Source organism: Bos taurus, chromosome X (genome assembly GCF_002263795.3).
Source record: "Bos taurus isolate L1 Dominette 01449 registration number 42190680 breed Hereford chromosome X, ARS-UCD2.0, whole genome shotgun sequence".
Lineage (NCBI taxonomy): Eukaryota > Metazoa > Chordata > Mammalia > Artiodactyla > Bovidae > Bos > Bos taurus.
Genome location: NC_037357.1, coordinates 12,827,779 through 12,855,005, shown reverse-complemented (window position 1 = coordinate 12,855,005; position 27,227 = coordinate 12,827,779). Strand labels below are relative to the sequence as shown.

The 27,227-nt window shown below is 38.5% G+C and overlaps 1 long non-coding RNA gene across 1 annotated transcript in view; it reads left to right on the top strand.

The window, feature by feature from the left end:
* Window positions 1-27,227, top strand: part of LOC132344363 (uncharacterized) — a 150,086-nt gene that overhangs the window by 98,274 nt on the left and 24,585 nt on the right. The gene's annotated exons all lie outside the window — the stretch shown is intronic.

Here is a 27,227-nt window from a genome sequence, read left to right as displayed (position 1 = left end):
ACAATGTACAGGACGCCTCTCCACAACACTGAATTATTTGGCCTCAAATGCCAATAGTTCTGAAGTTGAAAAACCCTGTTTTAGAGGGATACACAGTGTTCTATTCTAAGACAGTACTAGATTTTATCCAGTCTGTCCATTGTGATTTGCTGACTTCATTTAATACTGACAGGCTATGAAGGGCTTGACAAAATGTGGGTTATATGGGTATTTCTTGTCTCTCTACACACTTTCCCAAAACTCAGTAAAGTAAGGTGCATGATTTTTGCTCCTTTTATTTTTTCCATAGCAATCAAAGCATTGTTGGGCATGTTAAAGTCTTAAAGAAAAGCCTGTTGAGTTGAACGGAATCTTCCCCAATCCCCACAATATAGTCAAAATTCCATTGTATTTGTCTTTGGTTTCTGTTAAACCCTCAAAATAAAGGTTGGGTGAAATTCTTTCCGTCAATAACAAATGGAATTAACTGTAGAGTCTCGGCTGTATTGCAGAGTGAATGATTAAAAATCATTGCCAAATAGTAAGCTGCCTGCTATGACCTTTCAGCTCTTGGTATTTTGACTGACGGTCCCCTCTTTACAGTTTAGTGAAGTTGTAAACAGTGAGACATGAGACCTGCTGATGGGCCAGGCAGTCAAATACCGAATATGAAAAGGTCAGTGTCAAACTCTGCTTGCTGATATGACTCAGCCTGGCTTAGTGTTGGGTGGGCCTGTGACACTGTGGCTCTGAGCTGTTGACTTAAAAGGAAAATGACAAATGGTTCCATAGCAAAGAAGATGGAAAAATCTTCTGTTTGAATTCTTCTGGTAGATTTGAAAACATTTCTGGCTAACGCCATCTCTGGTTAAGGCCACACATATTTCAAGTAGAGAATGCTGTGATATTTGCTGCTTTGAAGGCTTTATCTAGGGTGGTGACTGATAAAGTTCCCCCTCCTTTCTTCTCCCTTTTTCTGAGTATCTTGCAGATACTCACCTCTTTTTCACTCTGGTAACAAAGGTCTCCTTGCAATGCTATTAAATATAGAGCCCTTGGTCAACTTTTTCAAAATTAGCTCTTTACTTTATCTTTTTTGTGTGTGTCTCATTTTAATTTTTGTTACCTTTGTGTTCACTGTTTCCTTTTTCTTCTTCTTGCATCCTTTAACACTCTCTTGCTCCTTCAAGTACGTTCACTGCTTTCTTTCTCCAGCTTTGAGATGTTAGAAGTCTCTCATACCAGTAAATATGTGAGCATTTATTTGTTCATTCACCAAACAGCATGAGTGCCTAATATGAGTCAGGCCTTGTGTAAGCCCCCATGGGGCAAGGTATGGTTTCTACTATCTGGGTGCAATCAGTATAGCAGGAGGACTGACCCTAAGGAAATGCCACTGATTCATTGTGCTCAGTCGTGTTTGCTTCTCTGTGGCCCCATGGAATGTAGCCCACATGTGACAGAGGAGCCTGGTGGCTACAGTCCTTGGGGTTGCAAAGAGTTGGACACGACTAAGCAACTAACACACACGTGATGTAATAAAGGAGCTATCACTATAATAGTCATCATATTACAATATATAAATGTATAAAATCAATGTGTAAACCTTAAATTTACAAAGTGTTGTATCTTGAGTATTTCAATTAAAAACATACATATAATTAAAATAAAGCCAAAAGCCAAAAATAAAAGGAAAGAAGAAAATTGTAAAGATATAGAAATCAGAAAGAATTGGCAGATGGGACTGCCTAGTGGTATGAAACAGCATAAAACATTTAGAAAACAGCATGAGGTAGATATTGGAAATAGTTGTATTTCAGACAATGGTATCTGAGCCTTGCTGCTGCTGTTGCTAAGTGGCTTCAGTCATGTCCAACTCTGTGCGACCCCAGAGAGGGCAGCCCACCAGGGTCCCCCGTCCCTGGGATTCTCCAGGCAAGAACACTGGAGTGGATTGCCATTGCCTTCTCCAATGCATGAAAGTGAAAAGTGAAAGTGAAGTCGCTCAGTCGTGTCCGACTCCTATCGACCCCATGGACTGCAGCCTACCAGGCTCCTCTGTCCATGGGATTTTCCAGGCAAGAGTACTAGAGTGGGTTGCCATTGCCTTCTCCATCTGAGCCTTAGGGAGCATCTTTCCTAATGTGATGCATGTGGTAAATGGTAGAGCTACAGTTTGAATCCATGTCTGCCTATCACCAATGTTAGTCTTCTTAACCTCTAAGGCATGCTAGTTCTTTGAAAGGTTTGATAATTGCTATAAGCATAAGGTCAATGTAAACATAATACATATATTGGGTTGGACAAAAAGTTCATTTTTTTTTTTCCGCATAACATGGTACATAAAAACCCAAATGAACTTTTTGGTCAGCCCAATATATATAAAGACAATTAGTTCACATCTGGAGGAGGAAGGCAATATGAAACAGGACAGTGACTTTCAGAAAAAAGGGGACTGTATTTGAGCTGCCCTTGAGGTGGGGGCAATCATCAGGGTGACAAACGAACACAAAGAAAGACATGGGTACAGATTCCTATTTTGTGGAATCTTAGGGCTTCTCTGGCAGCTCAGTTGGTAAAGAATCTGTCTGCAATGCAGGAGACCCGTGTTTGATCCATGGGTTGGGAAGATCCCCTGGAGAAGGAAATGGTCACCCACTCCAGTATTCTTGCCTGGGAAATTCCATGGACAGAGGAGCCTGGCAGGCAACAGTCCATGGGGTAGCAAAGAGTTGGACACAACCGAGTAACTTTCACTTTCAAAGTATCACCAACAATTTCCTAGTATGTAAAAAATGTTTAAGAACTTCTCCCTGTAGACAACTTCACATAAATAAACAGCCTTGCTGCTGCTGCTGCTAAGTCACTGCAGTCATGTCTGACTCTGTGCGACCCTATAGACGGCCTCCTACCAGGCTCCTCTGTCCCTGGGATTCTCCAGGCAAGAACACTGGAGTGGGTTGCCATTTCCTTCTCCAATGCATGAAAGTGAAAAGTGAAAGTGAAGTCACTCAGTCGTATCCGACTCCCAGCGACCTCATGGACTGCAGCCTACCAGGCTCCTTCATCCATGGGATTTTCCAGGCAAGAGTACTGGAGTGGGGTGCCATTGCCTTCTCCATAAACAGCCTTAGCATGCTGCAATTCACATCAAATTGGGAAATTCAACAATTGACCATTCCCTTGGCTTGATTTTTTTGTCAGACACTTTGATAGTCATCTTAATTCTTGCAAATAGAATTATTGGCAACGTTCCAGATTAAACCTACATTTAGTGGCACTGTTCTGAAAAGCAGCATGTTGTTTTGTTTCCCTTTGTATATATGCAAACATGCTTCCTCAGTCTTTGAATTCTCAATTGAAGTTCACCAGTCCTTTTGACTCCTGGTAAAAGTCAAGTTTAGCTATGTGCCCAGCAGCCTTTATGAATTACTTTTCCACTGAGCTGTATTACACGGTTGCCATAAAATGGTAACTTGTTTCAGAATCATATTCTTTTTAATCTCAATTTTTAGCTAAAATCTTATATTCTTATACAGAATGATTGGAAAAATAGAGAATTAATTTCAGAATTTATAATCTCTAATGGCATCAGCTTCTCTTTCTCATATTGCTGTATGGTCTTCTCATGTATGCTGTATGTAAAACTTAAAGCTATGGGATAGGAAGACTTGAGAGGTTACCTTCTGTTGTTTTCATCCCACATTGAGACAGGTAAATAAAATAAGAACTATTATCTTTTTTTTTTTTTTTCCCTGGGGAGATAAATCGAGCTTAATATTGTTAGGAGATATCTTTTCCAATGATATTTTTGTTTCTTTTTTCTTGCTATTATAGTAAGAAAGTAAAGCATTTTGGGGCTATGAGTTATCCCAGAAAAGTAAATCTTCCAGGCAACTGAGATTTACCCCTAAAAGATGTTGTTGACAGTGGGTGAAATTCTGGCTAATGACAGTTGAGGACTAGTACATCTATAGATGCCAGCTGGACTGGTCTTTTCTCCCCAATCTAATTGCATGTTTATTGAAACAGTAAATACCATGAGGGCTCTAGTCTTTCATCAGGGATGTTAACATATTACTAAATTAGTGATAAATTGTATAACTGCTAATTCTTTTGTTCCCAAGTCCGAAGTGAACTCGCTCAGTCATGTCCGACTCTTTGCGACCCGGTAGACTGTAGCTGGCCAGGCTCTCCTGTCCATGGGATTCTCCAGGCAAGAATACTGGAGTGGGTTGCCATTTCCTTCTCCAGGGGATCTTCCCAACCCAGGGATCGAACTCTGGTCTCCCGCATGGCAGGCAGATGCTTTATCCTCTGAGCCACCAGGGAATTCCCAATTTAGAAACAGGAAGTGTATATTATCCAAATGCTCTGTTGCTGTATTTCTGACTAAAGTTTAGCTATGTATACATATTGTAAAAGGCAGCTCAATGGACTGATTAACTATAGTTAGAATCCTTCATAAGGTATGTAATACAGATATTTTAAAATTTTCATATGAAATGCTATTTTATATCATATCACCTGGATTCTTACCAATTGCATATATGATCTTGAAGAGTTAAATATCTTTTAGAAAAAGTTACATTAACCAGTTTTGGTAATCAGGTTAACATATAATGTCTTAAAGTTGTGTGCTATAAACTAGAACCTCCATATTGGGTATCCCTGTCATATGTTTTCCTCCCTACAAGCCATTTTTCATACTGGAGTCTCAGTAATGTTTTTATAAATATAAAACTGAGCTTTTCATATCCTTTCTAACAATCTCTTAAGGGTTTCCCATTGTAACCTACATAATATCAATGTGTGTACCTACAACTTATAAGACTCTGTGTGATCTTGGCTCCTTTTAATCTTTTCAGTCCTCCAGTCCCCCTCTGCCCTTTGCACACCACAGTAGTCACACTGACCATCATTTTCTGCTTGGCTTATGCTCCAAGCTTCTTCCCATGTCAAGGTCTTTACAGTAGCTGTTTCCTCTGTCAGAAAAGCAACCTTAGCTTTACTTCCAAATGTTTCATGTGGCCCATTCCTCCATATCATTAAGATCTCAGACAAATATGATCTCCTTAGGCCTCCCCCAATGTAGGAGTGGCCCATATTCATTTTCCATCCAATTATAGCAATTTATCTCCTTCACAGTACAGCATTATCTATCTCACGTTCAGTTCAGTTACTTAGTTGTGTCTGACTCTTTGTGACCCCATGGACTGCAGCACGCCAGGCCTTCCTGTTCATCACCAACTCCCAGAGCTTGCTCAAACCCATGTCCATCGAGTCGGTGATGCCATCCAATCATCTCACCTTTGTCATCCCCTTCTCCTCCTGCCTTCAATCTTTCCCAGCATCAGGGTTTTTTCCAATGAGTCAGTTCTTTGCATCAGGTGGCCAAAATATTGGAGTTTCAGCTTCAGCATCATTCCTTCCAATGATTATTCAGGACTGATTTCCTTTATGACTGACTGGTTTTATCTCCTTGCAGTCCAAAGGACTCTCAAGAGTCTCCTCCAACACCACAGTTCAAAAGCATCAGTTCCTCGGCACTCAGTTTTCTTTATGGTTCAACTCTCACATCCATACATAACTACTGGAAAAACCATAGCTTTGACTACATGGACCTTTGTTGGCAAAGTAATGTATCTGTTTTTAATATGCTGTCTAAGTTGGTCATAGCTTTTCTTCCAAGGAGCAAGTGTCTTTTAATTTCATGGCTGCAGTCACCCCACCTGCAGTGATTTTGGAGCCCAAGAAAATAAAGTCTGTCACTATTTCCACTGTTTCCCCATCTATTTGCCATTAAGTGATGGGACCAGATACCAAGGTCTTTGTTTTTTGAATGTTGAGTTTTAAACCAGCTTTTTCACTGTCCTCTTTCTCTTTCAACGAGGCTCTTCAGTTCCTCGTTGTTTTCTGTCATAAAAGTTCCTAGACATTACTAGAATGAGTTGAGCTATTTCAAATTCTGAAAGATGATGCTGTGAAAATGCTGCAGTCAATATGGCAGCAAATTTGGAAAACTCAGTAGTGGCCACAGGACTGGAAAAGGTCAGTTTTCATTCCAATCCCAAAGAAAGGCAATGCCAAAGAATGCTCAAACTACCGCACAATTGCACTCATCTCACACGCTAGTAAAGTAATGCTTAAAATTCTCCAAGCCAGGCTTCAGCAATATGTGAACCGTGAACTTACAGATGTTCAAGCTGGTTTTAGAAAAGTCAGAGGAACCAGAGATCAAATTGCCAACATCTGTTGGATCATGGAAAAAGCAAGAGAGTTCCAGAAAAACATCTATTTCTGCTTTATTGACTATGCCAAAGCCTTTGACTGTGTGGATCACAATAAACTGTGGGAAATTCTGAAAGAGATGGAAATACCAGACCACTTGATCTGCCTCTTGAGAAATTTGTATGCAGGTCAGGAAGCAACAGTTAGAACTGGACATGGAACAACAGACTGGTTCCAAATAGGAAAAGGAGTACGTCAAGGCTGCATATTGTCACCCTGCTTATTTAACTTCTATGCAGAGTACATCATGAGAAATGCTGGGCTGGAAGAAGCACAAGCTGGAATCAAGATTGCCAGGAGAAATATCAATAACCTCAGATATGCAGATGACACCACCATTATGGCAGAAAGTGAAGAGGAACTCAAAAGCCTCTTGATGAAAGTGAAAGAGGAGAGTGAAAAAGTTGGCTTAAAGCTCAACATTCAGAAAACAAAGATCATGGCATCTGGTCCCACCAGTTCATGGGAAATAGATGGGGAAACAGTGGAAACAGTGTCAGACTTTATTTTTTTGGGCTCCAAAATCACTGCAGATGGTGACTGCAGCCATGAAATTAAGATGCTTGCTCCTTGGAAGGAAAGTTATGACCAAACTAGATAGCATATTGAAAAGCAGAGACATTACTTTGCCAACAAAGGTTCGTCTAGTCAAGGCTATGGTTTTTCCTGTGGTCATGTATGGATATGAGAGTTGGACTGTGAAGAAGGCTGAGCATCGAAGAATTGATGCTTTTGAAGTGTGGTGTTGGAGAAGACTCTTGAGAGTCCCTTGGACTGCAAGGAGATCCAACCAGTCCATTCTGAAGGAGATCAGCCCTGGGATTTCTTTGGAAGGAATGATGCTAAAGCTGAAACTCCAGTACTTTAGCCACCTCATGGGAAGAGTTGACTCATTGGAAAAGACTCTGATGCTGGGAGGGATTGGGGGCAGGAGGAGAAGGGGACGACAGAGGATGAGATGGCTGGATGGCATCACTGACTTGATGGACGTGAGTCTGGGTGAACTCCGGGAGTTGGTGATGGACAGGGAGGCCTGGTGTGCTGCGATTCATGGGGTCGCAAAGAGTTGGACACGACTGAGCAACTGAACTGAACTGAAAACTTTATGAGGGCAAAATCTTCTTTTTTTAAAAATTAATTTATTTATTTGCTTTTGGCTGCACTGAGTCTTCACTGCTGCTTTCAGACTTAATCTAGTTGTAGCAAGCAGGGGCTACTGTTTAATTGTGGTGAATGGGCTTCTCTGCAATGACTTCTGTTGTTGCAGAGCATGGACTCAAGAGTGGCTTCAGTAATTTTGGCTCGAGGTATGTAATTTCATTTTTTTTGGTACAGCCTTTGTCTTTTTTTTTTTTTCCCTTTTTTTTTCTAATTTTATTTTATTTTTAAACTTTACATAATTGTATTAGTTTTGCCAAATATCAAAATGAATCCGCCACAGGTATACATGTGTTCCCCATCCCGAACCCTCCTCCCTCCTCCCTCCCCATACCATCCCTCTGGGCCATCCCAGTGCACCAGCCCCAAGCATCCAGCATTGTGCATCGAACCTGGACTGGCAACTCGTTTCCTACATGATATTTTACATGTTTCAATGTCATTCTCCCAAATCTTCCCACCCTCTCCCTCTCCCACAGAGTCCATAAGACTGTTCTGTACATCAGTGTCTCTTTTGCTGTCTCGTATACAGAGTTATTGTTACCATCTTTCTAAATTCCATATATATGCGTTAGTATACTGTATTTATGTTTTTCCTTCTGGCTTACTTCACTCTGTATAATAGGCTCCAGTTTCATCCACCTCATTAGAACTGATTCAAATGTATTCTTTTTAATGGCTGAGTAATACTCCATTGTGTATATGTACCACTGCTTTCTTATCCATTCATCTGCTGATGGACATCTAGGTTGCTTCCATGTCCTGGCTATTATAAACAGTGCTGCGATGAACATTGGGGTACACGTGTCTCTTTCCCTTCTGGTTTCCTCAGTGTGTATGCCCAGCAGTGGGATTGCTGGATCATAAGGCAGTTCTATTTCCAGTTTTTTAAGGAATCTCCACACTGTTCTCCATAGTGGCTGTACTAGTTTGCATTCCCACCAACAGTGTAAGAGGGTTCCCTTTTCTCCACACCCTCTCCAGCATTTATTATTTGTAGACTTTTGGATCGCAGCCATTCTGACTGGTGTGAAATGGTACCTCATAGTGGTTTTGATTTGCATTTCTCTGATAATGAGTGATGTTGAGCATCTTTTCATGTGTTTGTTAGCCATCTGTATGTCTTCTTTGGAGAAATGTCTATTTAGTTCTTTGGCCCATTTTTTGATTGGGTCGTTTATTTTTCTGGAGTTGAGCTGTAGGAGTTGCTTGTATATTTTTGTGATTAGTTGTTTGTCGATTGCTTCATTTGCTATTATTTTCTCCCATTCTGAAGGCTGTCTTTTCACCTTGCTAATAGTTTCCTTTGATGTGCAGAAGCTTTTAAGGTTAATTAGGTCCCATTTTTTTATTTTTGCTTTTATTTCCAATATTCTGGGAGGTGGGTCATAGAGGATCCTGCTGTGATGTATGTCGGAGAGTGTTTTGCCTATGTTCTCCTCTAGGAGTTTTTTTTTTTTTTTTTTTTTTTTTAAGAAGGAAAATGAGAGTGTTCCACCCTCTTCGTTTTTTGGAAAAAATCAAAATGGATAGGTATTAGCTGTCCTTCTGTTTGGTAGAACTCCCATGTGAATTTCTATGGTCCTGGAATATTGTTTGCTGGGAGTTATTTTGTTTGCTTTTAGAAGTTAGTTCAATTTCACTACTAGTGATTAGTTTTGCAAATATTTCTTTTTAATTCAATCTTGGGAGATTGTATGTTTCTAAAAATTTGAACATTTCTTCTCATTTGTCCATTTTATTGGCTTATAACTGTAGATTTCTCTTATTTCTTCTCTTTCATTTCCTTTTTTGTGTCCTCTCTTCTTGGTGAACCTGGATAGAGGTTCATCAATTCTGTTTAAACCAAAAGCTGTTTTTAAAATGTTTTAAAATGTTTTTAAAATGTTTTATTGATGTTTTTAGTCTTATTTCAGAGAAGGCAATGGCACCCCACTCCAGTACTCTTGTCTGGAAAATCCCATGGGCGGAGGAGCCTGGTAGGCTGCAGTCCATGGGGTCTCATAGAGTCGGACATGACTGAGGGACTTCACTTTCACTTTTCACTTTCATGCATTGGAGACGGAATTGGCAACCCACTCCAGTGTTCTTGCCTGGAGTATCCCAGGGATGGAGGAGCCTGGTGGGCTACCATCTATGGGGTCTCACAGAGTTGGATATGACTGAAGCGACTTAGCAGCAGCAGCAGCAGTCTCTTATTTATTTCTTCTTTCATCTCCTTTATTTCCTTACATCTTATAACTTTGGGCTTTGTTCCTGTTTATCTCATTAGTTTATATGGTAGGCTGCTGCAGCTGCTGCTGCAAAGTCGCTTCAGTCATGTCCGACTCTGTGTGACCCCATAGATGGCAGCCCACCAGGCTCCCCCATCCCTGGGATTCTCCAGGCAAGAACACTGGAGTGGGTTGCCATTTCCTTCTCCAGTACGTGAAAGTGAAAAGTGAAAGTGAAGTCGCTCAGTCGTGTCCTACTCTTCCCGACCCCATGGACTGTAGCCTACCAGGCTCCTCCATCCCTGGGATTTTCCAGGCAAAAGTACTGAAGTGGGGTGCCATTTCCTTCTCCATGTGGTAGGCTGGGTTATGTATTTGAGATTTTTATCGTTTCTTGAGGAAGACCTCTATTCCTATAAACTTCCTGGACGTAATTTCTTTTGCTACATGTCATATATTTTGGAAAGTTGTTTTTCTATTTTCATGTGTTTCAAGGTATTTTCTGAGTTCCTCTTTGATTTCATTATTGACCCATAGGTTCTTTAGTGGTATGTTCTTTAATATCCGTATTTTTGTGCTTTTCCCATTTTTTTAATGTAGTTTATTTTAGTTTCACACCATTGTGGTTAAAAAAAGTGCTTGACAAAGCTTCTACCCTCTTAAATTTGTTGAGACTTGTTTTGTGACCTAAAGTGATATATTCTGGAGAATGTTCCACATGTACTTGAAAAGAATGTGTATTCTACTGTATTTGGATAGAATGTCCTGTAGTTACCTATTAAGCCAACTGGTCTATTTTGTCATTTAAGACTACTTACTATTGCCTAATTTATTTTCTAGATGATCTTTCCATTGATGTAAGTGGGGTGTTAAAGCCCCCTGTTATTTTTACATCAATATCAATTTCTCCCTTTATATTTGTTAATACTTATTAGGTTGGTGCAAACATAACTGTGGCTTCAGACCATGAATTTTAAATCCTTATAACTAGACACAAGCACATCTTTATTAATCAAAATAGTAACCATTACAATAAACACCTTTTTCCCAATGAGAAATGTCTGTTTATTCCTGTAACATAAAAACCCATGCTTTGGGATTTGACAAACTCTTAGAAAGCATTTTTCTACCTCATCTTGGTGTGGAAGCATTTTCTCTACAAAAAGCTGTCGAGATGCTTGAAGAAGTGGCAATCGGTTGGCAAGAAGTCAGGTGAATATGGCGTGTGACACAAAACTTTGTAGCCCAGTTCTTTCAACTTTTGAAGTCTTGGTTTTGTGACATGCATCAGGCATTGTTGTGGAGAAGAATTGGGCTCATTCTGTTGACCAATGCCAGCTGCAGGCATTGCAGTGTTTGGGTGCATTTCATCGATTTGTTGAGCATACTTCTCAGGTGTAATGGTTTTGCTAGGATTCAGAAAGCTATAGTGGATCAGACAGGCAGCAGACCACCAAACAGTGACCATGACCAATTTTTGGCATACGTTTGGCTTTGGGAAGTGCTTTGGAGCTTCTTCTTGGTCCAACCACTGAGCCAGGCATCACCAGTTGTCATAGAAAATCCACTTTTCATCACACATCACAGTGCGTTCGAGAAATGGTTCAATGTTTTTGCATAAAATAAGAGAAGACAATACTGAAAAGTTTTTTTTTTTTTTAATTTTTAGTTTTGATCAGCTCACTAGGCACTCACTTACTAAACCTTTTCACCTTTCCAGTTAGCCTAAAATGCCAAATGGCCATAGAATGGTCAACTTCGTGTTCTTTGACAACTTTTTGTGTAGTTGTAAGAGGATCAGCTTCGACGATTGCTCTCAATTGATTGTTATCAATTTCCGATGGCCAGCCTACGCTGGCCTACACTGCTCATCTTCAAGGCTTTTGTCTTCTTTGCAAAACTTCTTGAACACCACTGCACTTTATGTTCCTTACCAGTTCCTAGACCAAATGTGTTGATGTTACAAGTTGTCTTGGCTGCTTTATAACCCATTTTGAACTCAAAGAATCGCTTGAATTTGCTTTTTTGTCTAACATCATTTCCATAGTCTAAAATAAATATCAAATACACAGCAAGTAATAAGTCATTAGCCAAAACTTAAAGCAAGAATTTAAATGTGCATTAAAGTGATGTATAACATAACCACATTTATTTAAGAATGTATTCCAATATTAAATGGCAAAATTAAGGAATGCAAAACCACGATTACTTTTGCATCAACCTAATATTTATCCATTTAGTTGCTCCTGTATTATTAATAAGCATCTTAACAAACATTTTAAATCTTTTTATATTGATCTTTATGATTATATAATTAATGAATTTCATTTTAAATTCTATTTTGTCTGAAATGAATATTGTTACTACTGCTTCCTTGTCATTTCTGTTTGAATGAAACTTTTCCCAATGTCCTCACTTTCAGTCCATCTGTGTCTTTACCTTTGATGGTTTGTTATCATATAGATGGGTCCTGTGTTTTTATTCAGTCAGCATCCCTATGGATTTTGATCGACATATTTAGTCCATTTTTATTTAAAGTGATTATTGACAGATATGTACTTATTTCCATTTGGTTAATTGTTTTCTAATAGTTTTTGTTAGTGTTTCTCAGGTTTTTTTTTTTTTTCTTCTTTTAGTTTCCTCACATGTGGTTTGATGATTTTCATTGGTGGTATACTTGTATTCCTTCTTTCCAGTTTTTGTATATATACTGTAGGTTTTGGATTAAGTTTCTGCATAAAAATCACCTGGATGCCTTATGGGGTTTCCTTTGTTTGTGACTCTTTGTTTTCCTGTTGCTACCATTAGAGTCTTTATCTGTTACTTTTGCAATTTAAATTATGATATGTCTCAGTATTAGTCTCTTTGGGTTTATGTTATTTTGAACTCTATGTACTACCTGTACCTGTATATTTGTTTCCTTCTTCACATTTCAGAAGTCTTCATCGATAATTTTATTAAATACATTTTTGATCCTTTTCTCTTTCTATTCTTCTGGGACACCTGTAATTCAAATGTTAGTATGCCTGATGACTTAGAAGTCCCTTAAATTTCCCCCTTTTTAAAAATTTGTTTCACTTTGTGCTCTTCTGATTGGGTGAGTTCCATTATTCTGTCATCTTGATCACTTTAGCATTCTTTTGTGTCACTTCAGTTCAGTTCAGTCGCTCAGTCATGTCCCAACTCTTTGTGACCCCATGACCACAGCACACCAGGCCTCCCTGTCCATCACCAACTCCTGGAGTTTACCCAAACTCGTGTCCATTGATTTGGTGATGCCATCCAACCATCTCATCCTCTGTTGTCCCCTTCTCCTCCTGCCCTCAATTTTTGTCAGCATCAGGGTCTTTTCAAATGAGTCAGCTCTTCGCATCAGGTGGCCAAAGTATTGGAGTTTCAGCTTCAGCATCAGTCCTTCCAAGGAACACTCAGGACTGATCTCCTTTAGGATGGACTGGTTGGATCTCCTTGCAGTCCAAGGGACTCTCAAAAGTCTTCTCCAACACCACAGTTCAAAAGCATCAATTCTTCGGCACTCAGCTTTCTTATAGTCCAACTCTCACATCCATACATGACTACTGGAAAAACCATAGCCTTGACTAGATGGCCCTTTGTTGGCAAAGTAATGTCTCTGCTTTTTAATATGCTGTATAGGTTGGTTATAACTTTCCTTCCAAGGAGTAAGCATCTTTTAATTTCATGGGTGCAGTCACCATCTGCAGTGGTTTTGGAGCCCCCCAAAAATAAAGTCTGACAATGTTTCCACTGTTTCCCCATCTATTTCCCATGAAGTGATGGGACCAGATGCCATGATCTTAGTTTTCTGAATGTTGATTGTATCACTTAGTCTGCTCTTAATTCTTTATTGTGTATTTTTCATTTCAGTTATTGAATTCTTTAGTTCTGACTTGTTCTTTGAAAATTTTCTACTTCTTTATCAAAATTCTCACTGTATTCATCTATTCTTTTCCTTAGTTCATTTAGCATTCTTATTACTAATGCTTTGAACTCTATCTGATAAATATTAATCTCTATTTTATTAATTATTTTTCTAGATTTTTTTGTTCTTTTGTTTGAAACAAATTCCACTGTCTTATAATTTGATTCAATTTCTCAGTCTTTATGAAATTACATAAAACAATTATATATCCCAGTTGAAGTGTTTATTGTCCTTGTTTGGAAGTGTCCCTATGCAGTCTACTTGTGCCCATTGGCTTTGGTGAAACAAGTGAATGTGAAGTGTGCATGGATCATGTCTTCCCCCAGAGTGTGCTGGCAGCTGTCACCTTAGTGAGAGGTGGGGCTGGAGATAGACTGGCCAAGTATAAGTAAATAAAAGCCAAGTGTAGGCTAGATCTTCTCCTATGCTCATGAGTCATCAGCATGTTATTTGGAGTGGGGCTGGATGCATAGGCACTGTAGTAGAAGTCTGGAGGATCAAGTTATAGCCTGTTCCATTCCTTTTAATTGTGTGCCCTGTCCCCAACCCTGGAATAGAAACTTCTCCTTAGTGGGGAGGAGTGTGGACCAAGAAGGGCCAGATTCGGCACCTGTTGTTGGTTGCAGCATGTGTTGGAATGGTCCTAGCATGCCAGTCAGAGCTCAAAATAGCTCCCAGTCCACTGCCTCAGTGAGTGACAGCTGTGGTCAGGTATGAACCAGTTCCTTACCCCACAGTTTCACACTTTCCTCAGCCATAGCAGCCCTTCCTCTAGTTGGGAGATGCACTTGTGTTAGAGGAGCTGGAACAGGTGCTCAGCACAGGTAAGGGCACATGATGCAGTGGTCATGGGATACCCACCAGAGTCACACAGTTTCAATTTGGTTAGTCCACTTTGTTTCAGGGAGTAAGCAACCATGTACATGCTATTCAGGAGTGCAGTCAAGGTTTCTTACTGTCTTCCTGTCAGTCCTATGGTTTATCAAACCAGCAAAGGAGGCTCATTTTCCTGGTGTTGGACAGCAGACCTTATTTCCCAATATGTGGTTCAAACTGCTCGCTGCCCATGGATGATCACTGAGCCCATGATATCACCCTCCTGTTCTGTGTCACCTCCTAAGGGGTATGAATCCCAACCTAATTACATCTCTTCCCTTCCTAGTCTACTCCATGTAGCTCTTTCTTTATAACCTTGATTGTAGAAAAGTCTTTTGCAGGTCTCCAGTGTGTTTTCAGTATGTTTTGATGTAATCTTGGGTGGAATTGAGCACAGCATCCTTCTACTCTGCCATCTCAACCTTCTATATAAAGAGTAATATTGCATTCATTATTATAAATTGAACCACCCTTGCATTCCTGAAATAAACCATACTTGCTCATGGTATAAAATCATTTTAATGTAAACTCAATTTACTTGCTAGCATTTTGTTGAATTTACTTGCTAGCATTTTAGCATTAGGTGCCCAGTATGCTACTGGAGAAGAGTGGAGAAAAAACTCCAGAAAGAATAAAGAGGCTGAGCCAAAGAGAAAACAATGCCCAGTTGTTGATGTGACTGGTGATGGAAGTAAGTCCAATGCTGTAAAGAACAATATTGCATAGGACCCTGGGATGTTAGTTCCATGAATCAAGGTAAATTGGAAGTGGTCAAAGAGGAGATGGCAGGTGTGAACACTGACATTTTAGGAATCAATTAACTAAAATGGACCTGAATGGGCAAATTTAATTCAGATGACCATTATATCTACTACTGTGGGCAAGAATCCCTTAGAAGAAATGGAGTAGCTTTCATCAGATCAGATCAGATCAGTTGCTCAGCCGTGTCTGACTCTTTGTGACCCCATGAATCGCAGCACGCCAGGCCTCCCTGTCCATCACCAACTCCCGGAGTTCACTCAGACTCACGTCCATCGAGTCAGTGATGCCATCCAGCCATTTCATCCTCTGCCGTCCCCTTCTCCTCCTGCCCCCAATCCCTCCCAGCATCAGAGTCTTTTCCAATGAGTCAACTCTTTGCATGAGGTGGCCAAAGTACTGGAGCTTCAGCTTTAGCACCATTCCTTCCAAAGAAATCCTAGGGCTGATCTCCTTCAGAATGGACTGGTTGGATCTCCTATAAGATCTTGGCATCTGGTCCCATCACTTCATGGCAAATAGATGGGGAAACAATGAAAACAGTGAGAGGCTTTATTTTCTTGGTCTCCAAAATCACTGCAGCTAGTGACTGCAGCCATGAATTTAAAAGGCACTTGCTCCTTGGAAGAAAACCTATGACAAACTTAGACAGAATATTAAAAAGCAGAGACATTCCTTTGCCAAAAAAGGTCTGTATTGTCAAAGCTATGGTTTTTACAGTAGTCATGTATGGATGTGAGAGTTGGACCATAAAGAAAAATGAGTGCTGAAGAATTGATGCTTTTAAACTGTGGTGTTGGAGAAGACTCTCGAGTCCCTTGGACTGCAAGCAGATGAAACCCAGTCCATCCTAAAGGAAATCAATCCTGAATATTCATTGGAAGGACTGATACTGAAGCTGAAACTCCAATCCTTTGGCCACCTGATGCGAAGAGCTGACTCATTGGAAAAGACCCTGATTCTGGGAAAGACTGAAGGCAGGAGGAGAAGGGGATGACAGAGGATGAGACAGTTGGATGGCATCACTGACTCAGTGGACATGAGTTTGAGCAAGCTCGGGAAGCCTGGTGTGCTGCAGTCCATGGGGTCACAAAGAGTCTGACATGACTGAGCAACTGAACTGAACTGATTTTGTTGATGTATTTTATAGCCATATTCAAAACAGATATTCATTTATAGTTTTCCTGTCATTTCTTCTGTAGGTTTAGTATCTGTGTTATGCTGTCTTGAGAATGATGTGGGAAATAATCACCACTCTTCGATTTTGGGGGAATCGTTTGTGAAGATTTGTGATAATTCTTCATTAAAACTGTGGTCAAAATTATCCATGGCTACATCTGGTCCTGGTCTAGTCTTTGTGGATAGTTTTTATTAATCACTCATTCAATGTATTTTTTCATAAAGCTTTATTTGGATTTTTCTGTTTTCCTGAGTTAATATAGGTAGTTTTTGTCTTTCTAGGAATATGTGCATTTTATCTGGGTTATCCAATTTTTTACATAAAATTGTTCATATTTCCTTATAACCAGGTTTTTTTTTTGTTTGTTTCTGTAAAGTCTCTCCTAATATACCTTCTTTGTTCATGATTTTAGTAATTTAACTGTTTCCCTTTTGTTCTTTGTCAGTGTGTTTATTGATTTTGCTGATCTTTCGAAGAGTCAGCTTTTATTGCTTGATTTCCCTTGTGATTTGTTTTTGTTCCCATGGTTATTTAAGTGTGTGTTTCTCAAATTTCACATATCTGTGAGTTTCCCAAAATTCCTTTTGTTATTGATTTCTAATTTTCATTTCAATATAGATAAAGATGATACTTTGAATAATTTCAACACTTGTCAATGTATTGAGGCTTCTCTTATGGCCTGTTACTTTGCAATATCTTCTGGAATGTGTTTCATATGTACTTCAGAAGAATATGTATTCTGTTGTTATTGGGTGAATTGGTCTATACATGTTTGTTGAGTTGTTTTATAGCGTTCTTCAAATCTTTTATTTCCTTGTTGATCATCTGCTTAGTTCTTCTATCCATTATTGAAAGTGAAGCATTGAAATATCCCAACTATTATTGTTGAATCGTCTGTTTATCCATTCAGTTATGTCAGTTTTTTACCTCATGTAGTTTAGCAATATGTGTCATTTGTATTTATATTTATGATTATGTTTTCTTGATGCATTTACTCTTTAACCATCAGAAGATGTCCTTCTTTATCTCTAGTAACAATTTTTGTCTTGAATTATGTTTTAGGCTCATATTAGCATAACCACTTCTTTTCCATTCTTTTACTTTTAACCTATTATTTTTTAATGAGTTTCACATAGCATATAATTTGATTTTTAAAAATCTATCCAGCCAGAGTTTTCCTTTCAGTTTGAATGTTTAATTCCTTCACATTCAGTGCAATTACTCATAAAATAGGATTATGTCTGCTACTTTGGTATTTATTTTCTATATACCATATGTCTTTGTTATTATATTCCTCCACTATTGCATTTTTCTTTGTTGAATAGATTTTTTTAAGCATACCATTTTCATTCTTTGCCACTTCTTTTAGTGTTTTTTTAACAGAAAGTTATTTTCTTAGTGATATTTTTCTGAATTAAAATTAACATCTTTCTATTTAACAATCTATTTGGATAAAAACAATTTATTTTCAGTTGTATAAAAAAGTTTCTCTTATGTATTTCCATTCCTTATACCTTCCTCTGTGCCTCGGTTATAATAAGATTAAATCTTTATACATTGTATATCCATCAATATAGATTTATAATTATTCCTTTAGTAGTTGTATTTTAAATCAGGACAAAAAAGATTTATAAGCAAAATATATTTATACTGCCTTTTATATATGCATATGATTTGTTTTCATCAGTGCTTTTTATTTCTTTATATGGATTTGAATTACCATCCAGTATCCTCTCATCTCAGTCAATAAGATTCTGTGTTGTTTGATGAGAAACCAATTGTTTATTTTATTGAGGATCCCTTGTACAGTATATGAGGAGTGCATCTCTCTTGCAGTTTTCAAGGTTTTCTTATTGTCTTTGGCTTTCATCTGTTTGATTGTGATTTGAGTAGGTGAGGATCTCTCTGCAGTTTTACTGTATAGATTTTGTTGAGCTTCTTAAAAGTATTAATTAATATTTTACATCAAATTTGGGAAGTTTTCAGTCATTATTGCTTTAAAATATTCCTTCTGCCTTTTTCCTCCTCTCCTGAGACTTCAGTTATGTGTGTGTTGGTATGCTTGATGATGTCCCACTGTTCTTCAGGACTCAGTACATTTTCCCTTATTCTTTTTACTTTTTCTCAGACTGAAAATCTCTGTGGATCTATCTTCAAGTTCTCTCTTCTTTCCTCTGCCTGCTCAAATCTGTTGAGCTTTAGTAGTGGATTTATTTTGGTTATTTATTTGTCAGCTCCAGAGTTTTTATGTACTTTTTAATAATTTCTATTTATTTACTAACATCTTCTATCTGGTGAAAGGTTGTCTTCATCCTTTAAAAAAATTCTTATGCATGATTTTCTTTCATTTTGTGCATATTTATAACAGCTGGTTTAAAGTTTTTGTCTATTAAATTTAATGTCTAGATTTTCTCAAGGATAGTTACTATGTACTTTTTATGTCCTATATATTTGCCATACGTTCTTGTTTGTTTGCATGTTCTTTTATTGTTGTTGTTGAAAAACTATACATTTTAAACAGTGTGTAAAATCTGGATATTAGATTTTTCTCCTTTCCAAGGTTTTTTTTTTTAATGTTTTGTGGTGATAGAGTAACTTTTCTGAATTAATTCTATAAACTCTATTTTCCTTGTTGTGTATGGCCACTATTATCTCTGCTCAGTTATGTTAATAATCAGCTAATGATTAGATACAGATCTTCTTTCATTCCTGGAAACTGTGAGACTCCCAATCTTTGCAGAGTAGCTTTTTGTTACTTTTGGGGTACATCTTCAACACTAAGCCAGTTGATAATTTTGCCTTGGTGTTCACTTTACATTTACGTAGGGCCTCAAGATCATCTAGAAGTCATGATTTAGGACCTTCATATGAGCCTTAGGGCCTTAGGTATTTCATCAGCATGTGTACAGCATTGGGCGTGTGCACAGACTAATGCATGAGAATGGTTATCTAGATTTCTGGGAAAACATTGGAGCTTCTCAAAGACTCCCCTGGATATCAAATGTCTCACCTTTTACTTTAAAAATTTTTATCTTATCATTTCTCCAACTGTTATCCATTCTATTAAGCAGCCTTAATGTTAAACAATTGGCAAGAGTGATTTTTAATAAATACCCCCCTCAGAAAAATCCTATTCACACTGAGTTATCTCTTATGTCAATTAAAGAGATTTCTGATGGAATATTCCAGAAAATCACTGAATAGGTCAAGTAATGACACTTCTTTGCAAATGGGGTTTGAAGGAGGTTCAACCCCATTCTACTCCCTTCAATAGATATCAAGCTTTGGATTTTCATTATGATTAGAAATTTCTGGTTTTCAAGGCTACTGTGGAGATGGGAAAAAAGAATGGGACTAAGCAAAGTTAAAACGGCACAAAGATCACTGCTCTTATCAATATTAACGCATTTTTCTTAAATAAATGCTCAATGATTATTGCAGCCATTTGATTAATTTCCAGAGCTCTGAAAAAGTTGATTCTTATAAATTTTGCCCATTTTCTCATGGTTTTTTTAGAGTAGAGGTTATTCTTAAGGTAGTTTGTCATTCCTGCTGATGTAGTCATTTTTTTAAAAAGTCATCACTGAACTTCACTATCCACCCTATACAGTTTTTAGTTCTTATAGTTTAGTCACTATTCAAAATGTTTGTGAAAATCTATAACTGCAAACACTAATTATAAGTGGAATTTGCAGGTTGTAATGTGTTAGGAGATATAATGTGATGGTTAAAAATCAAATTACAAAAGAAAAGTCTCACATATTGTTTTCCCAAACTACTTTCTCAGAAAGAGAGGAGTATACCAAGATAAGTGAATAAAGTATAAGGAAAGAAAATTTAGAGAAATATAGCTACCTCCATAAAAGCTAGCATCACTCAAATAGTTTCCCATAACTATAAATAGCCAGAGATAAGTGAATGTAGAACATACAAATTAAATGGAAAAATATAATCAAAGGGAATGATTAAATTATTGAAGTATTAAATAGACTTCTTAATGGATTTACATAGAAGGATCCTAGCCAGACGCCTGCTGTCATTTGCTATTTATATATCATCTTACTGAACTTCAGAGTCAGCATTGCTGGTGGGCTTTAGCAAGCCCTGGAAATTCAAAACCAACAATCTCCTCAACCAGACTGTGCTATTCCTAGATACCCATCTGAGACTAGAGACACCTTTCTCAGTGACGATGGGCGATACTTGGAGGAGAAAGACTTTACTAGGCTAAGCTGTTGCTGGAACAACATGGTGTCATAATTCTGTGACTTGTCTTGAGATCAGCTTCTGGAAATAAGCTATTCATTTGCATGGAATTTTAAATTTCTTTTCTTTTTTCTTTTTTGGCCGTGCCACACAGCATATGGGATTTTAGTTCCCTGAACAGGGATTGAACCTGTGGCCCCTGCATTGGAACCACATAGTCTTAACCACTGAAACTCCAGGGAAATCCCTGAATGGAATTTTAAAACAATGGAAACAAATCACTCTCCATTGATGTGGAGCCTTCTTTGTAGCAGATTTAAAGTTGTGTCAAAAGTTAAAGCAAGAATATTAATATTTTAAAAATCAATGTTCTCATATAATTCATCATTTAAGCATTAAACTGTTGCCATTTTATATATCCTCCTATAGGAGCATACATATTTTCTTACTTTCTTTCATTTTACCTTTAAACCTATTGTGCAGTAGCATTCATACTGAGAAGTGCATAAAACATGTATGTACCATTCAGAAAAGTATCACATAGTACACATCCAAGCAACTACCACCCCAGTCAAAAAGTAGAATATTTTCCATGCCCCAGAGATCTTATTTGACTTTTCTCTTTAATGAGTGAATTGCAGTTGATTTTGATAAATGATTTTGTGACAATTTTAGAAATAAATGTATTTTGGTAAGAAAGGGAGATGTTGTGAAACCAGATTTATGAAATAACGTTAGTATAGACATAGAAGTCAGGATCTGACCTTGGACACATAAATCTGGTGGCAGAGGAAATAGATCAGTATGTTGGTAAAAGTGGCATAAAAAGAGAGGAAAATACTGTGTGTGATTGAGTATTGAACTTGCCCACACCTTCAGGGAATAACAAAGACTCAGTTTCAAACTGTGGAAAGCTAAGTAGAAATGTAATAGGACAAAGAAAGTAACACTTTCTTAGTCTGAGATGTGAGCTAATTATATTTTACTAATACCTGCTACAGTACAAGACTGTAGAACACTTGACTTCCACAAACTCACATCATTTATCTCTAATAATGGTGTTTTATAGTCACAAATAAGCTCAGTTTCACCCAATTCACAAATTAACACATAGCACTTAATATGTGCCAGGCATGGTTCTAAGGATTTTGTACATACTAACTCATTTCATCCTCTCGGCTCTTTAAGAAAAATGGGGAAACTGTAACACCAGGGGATGGCAAAGGTGGGACTCAAATTCAGAATGGCTGGCAGCAGAGTCTGTTCTGGGACTATTAAGTTTTTCTCTCTCCATCTAAGGAATTGAAAATTGTGGTTCCCTGGTAAAAATATTGGACTTTCTTTGATTGTTATCCATAACATATATTCATGTTAATAACTTGATTATTAAGACTAACTCTTTTTTATTAGAATTAACAGTATTTTAATATATAATAGCTATCAATATAGAGAAGAATATATCTGAGTTTTCTGTTGTGACATGAAATATATATGAAATTTAAACATTTTTGTCTAGGAAATATTTTCTCATGGATATCAAAATTTAATAAATACAGAATGTTTATTTTTCAAGATATTTGAAAAGGAGTATATTGATGAACTTATATAAGCAGTTTTTATTAGCAGTATGGCAGAAAGCCATTCCTCAGTATGATATTAATAACAGTTTGGTGTCACTGCTTTGATTAATGTTAAGGGGTTAGTAATTTTACCACCATTGCTTTTGCACCCTCCATGAAAATGCCAACACTTGGAAATAGGCAAGGAATATCTCAGCATTACTATGAAAATAATGTTGACCTCTTAGACCCCAGGAAAATATCTCTGGGAAAATATCAGAAATACAAAGACCATAGTTTTAAACTAAGGCGACTAAAATCCATTCACTTTATTTTTGTCCTATTTGGGAACAGTTACTCTTTTCTGTAAGCTTTGTTCTCACTTCTGTCTCAGGGTCATGTTTGACCTGCCCCCCTTGCGTACGAATTTAGTTCTCCAGACCCATTCCTATACCCAGACACTATTAGCATTTCCTGGGAGAAAAAAAAAGAAAAAACAAAACAAAACAAAAAACACCTTTGTACCCAAAGCCCAGAAGATAAGAACTCCCTGACTCAAGTTGAAGTCCCTCCCTTGACTTCTTACAACATGAACTGCTGCTGCTGCTAAGTCACTTCAGTCGTGTCCAACTCTGTGCAACCCCAGGGACAGCAGCCCACCAGGCTCCCCCGTCCCTGGGATTCTCCAGGCAAGAACACTGGAGTGGGTTGCCATTTCCTTCTCCAATGCATGAAAGTGAAAAGTGAAAGTGAAGTCGCTCAGTCGTGTCTGACTCTTCGTGACCCCATGGACTGCAGCCTACCAGGCTCCTTCATCCATAGGATTTTCCAGGCAAGAGTACTGGAGTGGGGTGCCCTCGCCTTCTCCGTGAACTGCTTCTAGAGACCCTGAATTCCTGACTGCCTGGCCTTGTATCTCGTTATCTACTTATTCCTCTCTTGAAGTTTGCTAAGCAAATCTGGTGAATGGTGAGAGACAGATGGTAGAAAAAAATAAGAATTAACGTTGATAAAATAGAGAACAAAAAAGGAGTCTCCTTGGTCACTTGTAAGGAAGCAAATCCTTCAGTCAGACTGCTATCTCATGATTGTGTCAAGCTGAATTGAATTATTACTAAGTACTTGGCCACTAATGGTCATCTCCTGTGACTTTTAGGGGTTGGAAGTGTTTATTCTTCTTTGTTTTTATTTCTTTCTTTCTTTTTTTTTTTTTGGTTATGCTGGGTGTTTCTGGCTGAGTGCAGGCTTTCTCTAGTTATAGTGAGTGGGGACTGTTCTTCCTTGCAGTGTGTGGGCTTATTGTGGTGGATTCTCTTGTTGCAGAGCATGGGGCTCCAGGGCATGCAGGCTTCAGTAGTTGCGGCTCCCCGGGTCTAGAACACAGGCTCAGTAGTTGTGGTGCACGGGCTTAGTTGGTTGGTGGTATGTGGAATCTATCCAGACCAGGGATTGAACCCATGTCCCCGAGATTGGCAGGTGGGTTCCTATCCACCATGCCACCAGGGAAGTCCTGTTTAGTCATTTTTAGGAGCTTGTACTAATGGAAAAAAAAAAATGAGAGAGTCCAGTCTTTTCTCCACCTACAGGCAAATTTCATGGTAATTAGCTACTGTGACAGATAAATTTGAGGTTGATATTTCTGTTCCATTCCTTATGGCTCCTCACTGTGTCTGCACAGTTTCCCCAAGAACAGTTATCTATTATGTACTACTGAAGAACTATATTTTGCAGGCAATATGACCCAGTTCTGACAACAATAGGGGGCATGCTAGGACCTCAAATTACAGCAAGCAGAGGTATAGGTGGGAAGGAAGTCTGACTTGGGGCAAATGATAACCTTCACCCATGCCATTCTTTTATCATCATCATTAGGATCTTTTGTCCATAGAATTTAAAATAAATTTTTAAAAGCTTTTAGTTTTCCCCTTTCTGTTTATAAAAAAAGAAACAGTCAAGATTTGAGAGCTGGCTAAAATATATTTTTAGATTATAAGAGGTTTTGACACCTGCCAGCATATTCAATTACAGTAAAGGCATGCAGAGTTATTTTATCTAATTCTTAATATTTACTATATTGACAATTAAAACATTAAGCACTTGCTAGGTGAAAATCTATAAGGGCTGTGGGAAACCAAAGTAATAACTAATATATGAACCTTCCTCTCAAAAATCTCAAACTGAGGTGAGAGGTAGAAAATAGAGAGGAGGTAGGTAGGTAGGCAGGCTTCCCTAGTAACTCAGCTGGTAAAGAATCCACCTGCAATGCAAGAGACCTCAGTTTGATTCCTGGGTTGGGAAGATCCCCTGGAGAAGGGATAGGCTACCCACTCCAGTGTTCTTGGGCTTCCCTGGTGGCTCAGACATTAAGGAATCCACCTGCAGTGTGGGAGACATGGCTTCTATCCCTGGATTGGGAAGATCCCCTGGAGGAGGGCATGGCAACCCACTCCAGTATTCTTGCCTGGGGAATCCTGGTGGACAGAGGAGCCTGGCAGGCTGAAGTTCATGGGGTAGCAAAGAGTTGACATGACTGACCGACAAGCACGGCACAGGTAGGTACATATTAATTCCTTGTGATAGAAACTTGTGAATGCAGACAGAGATATATACAGACTCAATATGGTACCAGCCTACCTCATGGTTCTAAGTATAATATTGGTGGTGGATGGAGCTGTCTCAGGTGTGTGGTGTTCTCCAAATGAGCCCTCCCAGATACTGAGTCACAAGGTCTGGTGGTTGGTGAAGAATCTGCTTTTTAAGTGCTGACCCAGGTAGTATGTGTCCACTGCCAATAAATATTAGACACTTGGATATAATCAAAATCAGTCTTCAGAGATGAATTTTAGTCTTTCCCTGACTCTCACTAAAGTATTGCAAGTCGTTAAGTCCCATCTAAGAAGGAGCTACTTATGTTCTCTTGGGCAACACCATTGAAAAATCATTACAAGAGGATTTGTTACTTTTAAGGGAAGATCTCCAACTCTAAACAGTAATTATGCTGTGATCATTAATACTGAACAACTTGCTAAAACATTAAAATTTTTTTTCTAGTTGGGTCATTAACATCATAAAGTGCGATGGGGATCAAAGTATTGCCTGGAGTGTCTCCTCTCTCTAGGAGATAAGTGGCATGGGCAAAAATCAAAGAGAACTTCATCTTCTTTCTCACTCAGCTTTGATTTGGAAAGGAGGTAGTTAAGTTACATCCAGAAAGTGGCAGTTAGAAAACTTGCCTTCTATTGCATGCTTTTGCTGCAGCAATTACCTCAGCTACAAATCTCATTTACAGAACTCTTTGAAAGTGCTATCTGGACGATGGCAGAATACACTGGAAATCAATGGAGGGTGATTTCATTCCCAAATTGAAGTTACCATTTAATAGTCAGGGAAAAAAACACATACTCGCACACCCCAACCTCCTTCTTATTCATTAATAGATTCCTCAGTAGCAATTATGAGGCTCAACTTTCACAAATTCTATTACTTCTCGAAAAATATGAATTATAAACACTCTTTACCAATTGAAATGCAATCACATCCTAGCTGCCAGAAGGAAAATAGACAGGAACTGTTGGAAATGATCCTAATCATGATGCTAATAAGTAACAGCCCAGTACGTCGTAGTCTGCAAAACAGGCCAGTGCCTGCTTCTCTGTACCTACTGTTATATGATGTTTTCTTTCCTGATTTATAGTATCCTAGCAACCATCATGCACTTTAGTCCTAATGGATCTAAAAATGATGCACTGGGAAATTTGTCCCTAAGGATCTCATGCTCCAGGGAGGGACACTTTCTCCTTGGGGCCGGGGCGGGGGCAGTGCATGTCAATAGCAAAATAGATGTGTAGGGATTAAAGTCCTTTTCTTTGATCTGAGATTTCATTGCCCTTCTTGATCCCATATAGTCAGAGGGCCTGTAATCCAGGTTTAATCTAAATATTGATAGATGGCAGTGCTGCCAAGAGATCCTAATTCCACATGAATATTCACAGCAGAAGAGCCTGGGGATATTGCCTGCTAGAGATGACCTTAAGTCTAGCAAAAGTGGACACTGACAATGGCTCTAAATTATTTACTTATTTACTATTCATTGATTTGAGTTAAGACAGGATGCTGTCAAAATTTTCATATAGCCCGTCATTGGTAAGGCTTTAAGTCATTCTCAGCCATTCTCATCTTGCTGTAAATTAGATTAAATATCAACTTCATTAGGGCCATCTGATCAAGGTTGGATATTTTTTTGATACAGAATAAGATTTAGAACTAGGGATAGGGCATAAGAGGCAGAGAAAAGCCAAAAGAAAGAAAGCTAGAGGGAAGTCCCCCTTTAGCTCAGGTTCTTCAAAGTTAGTTTGAAGAACAGTTTGTATCAGGGACTTTTCCAGATACGCCCTGGATATTGAAGTAGACTGTACCTGAAGGAGTATTGATTCTACTGTAAATTTGAATGGTCCACTAATTTCACAGTGTTGTCAGGGAAGACATTTTATAGCTAAGTAAGATAGTACTAAATGATTGAGAATGTCTTTCCATCCTGGCCTTGAACTCACTTCCCCAACTCCATATTCCCTTCATTTCAGCCATAACATACTTTCCATCATCACTGAGAACAGCCCTGATCAATGATCCCGAATTCTGATCTTTCTCTCTAACCACAATACCCTGTGCTTCTCTGGCTCTTTACCACTTAGTCCCTGCTCAGTGTTCTCTTTTTAGTCCCATCATCACCTTCAAGCCCTTAATTAGTTCTCATTCTCCCATCTCTTTGCCTCCCACTGTGGTTTGCCTTCATACTCACTTGGGCTCTGTGGGCAACTGTTTTGATGATGTGCTCACTAATATCCTGGAATTCCTTATCAGCAATCTGTCAGAGTTCCTGCCTTGCCAATCCAAAGCTTGGATACCCACCTGCCATCCACTTTCTTTTGCTTCTGAGGTGCTATTTCTAAGGAAAGTCACGAAAGCGTGATGATCTGATTCCCTATGGCCATGCTAGAGCTTCACCTTCTTGGCCTGATCATCTACACTTCTTTTCATGACTTGCTTGCTCCCTTTGCCATTTATTC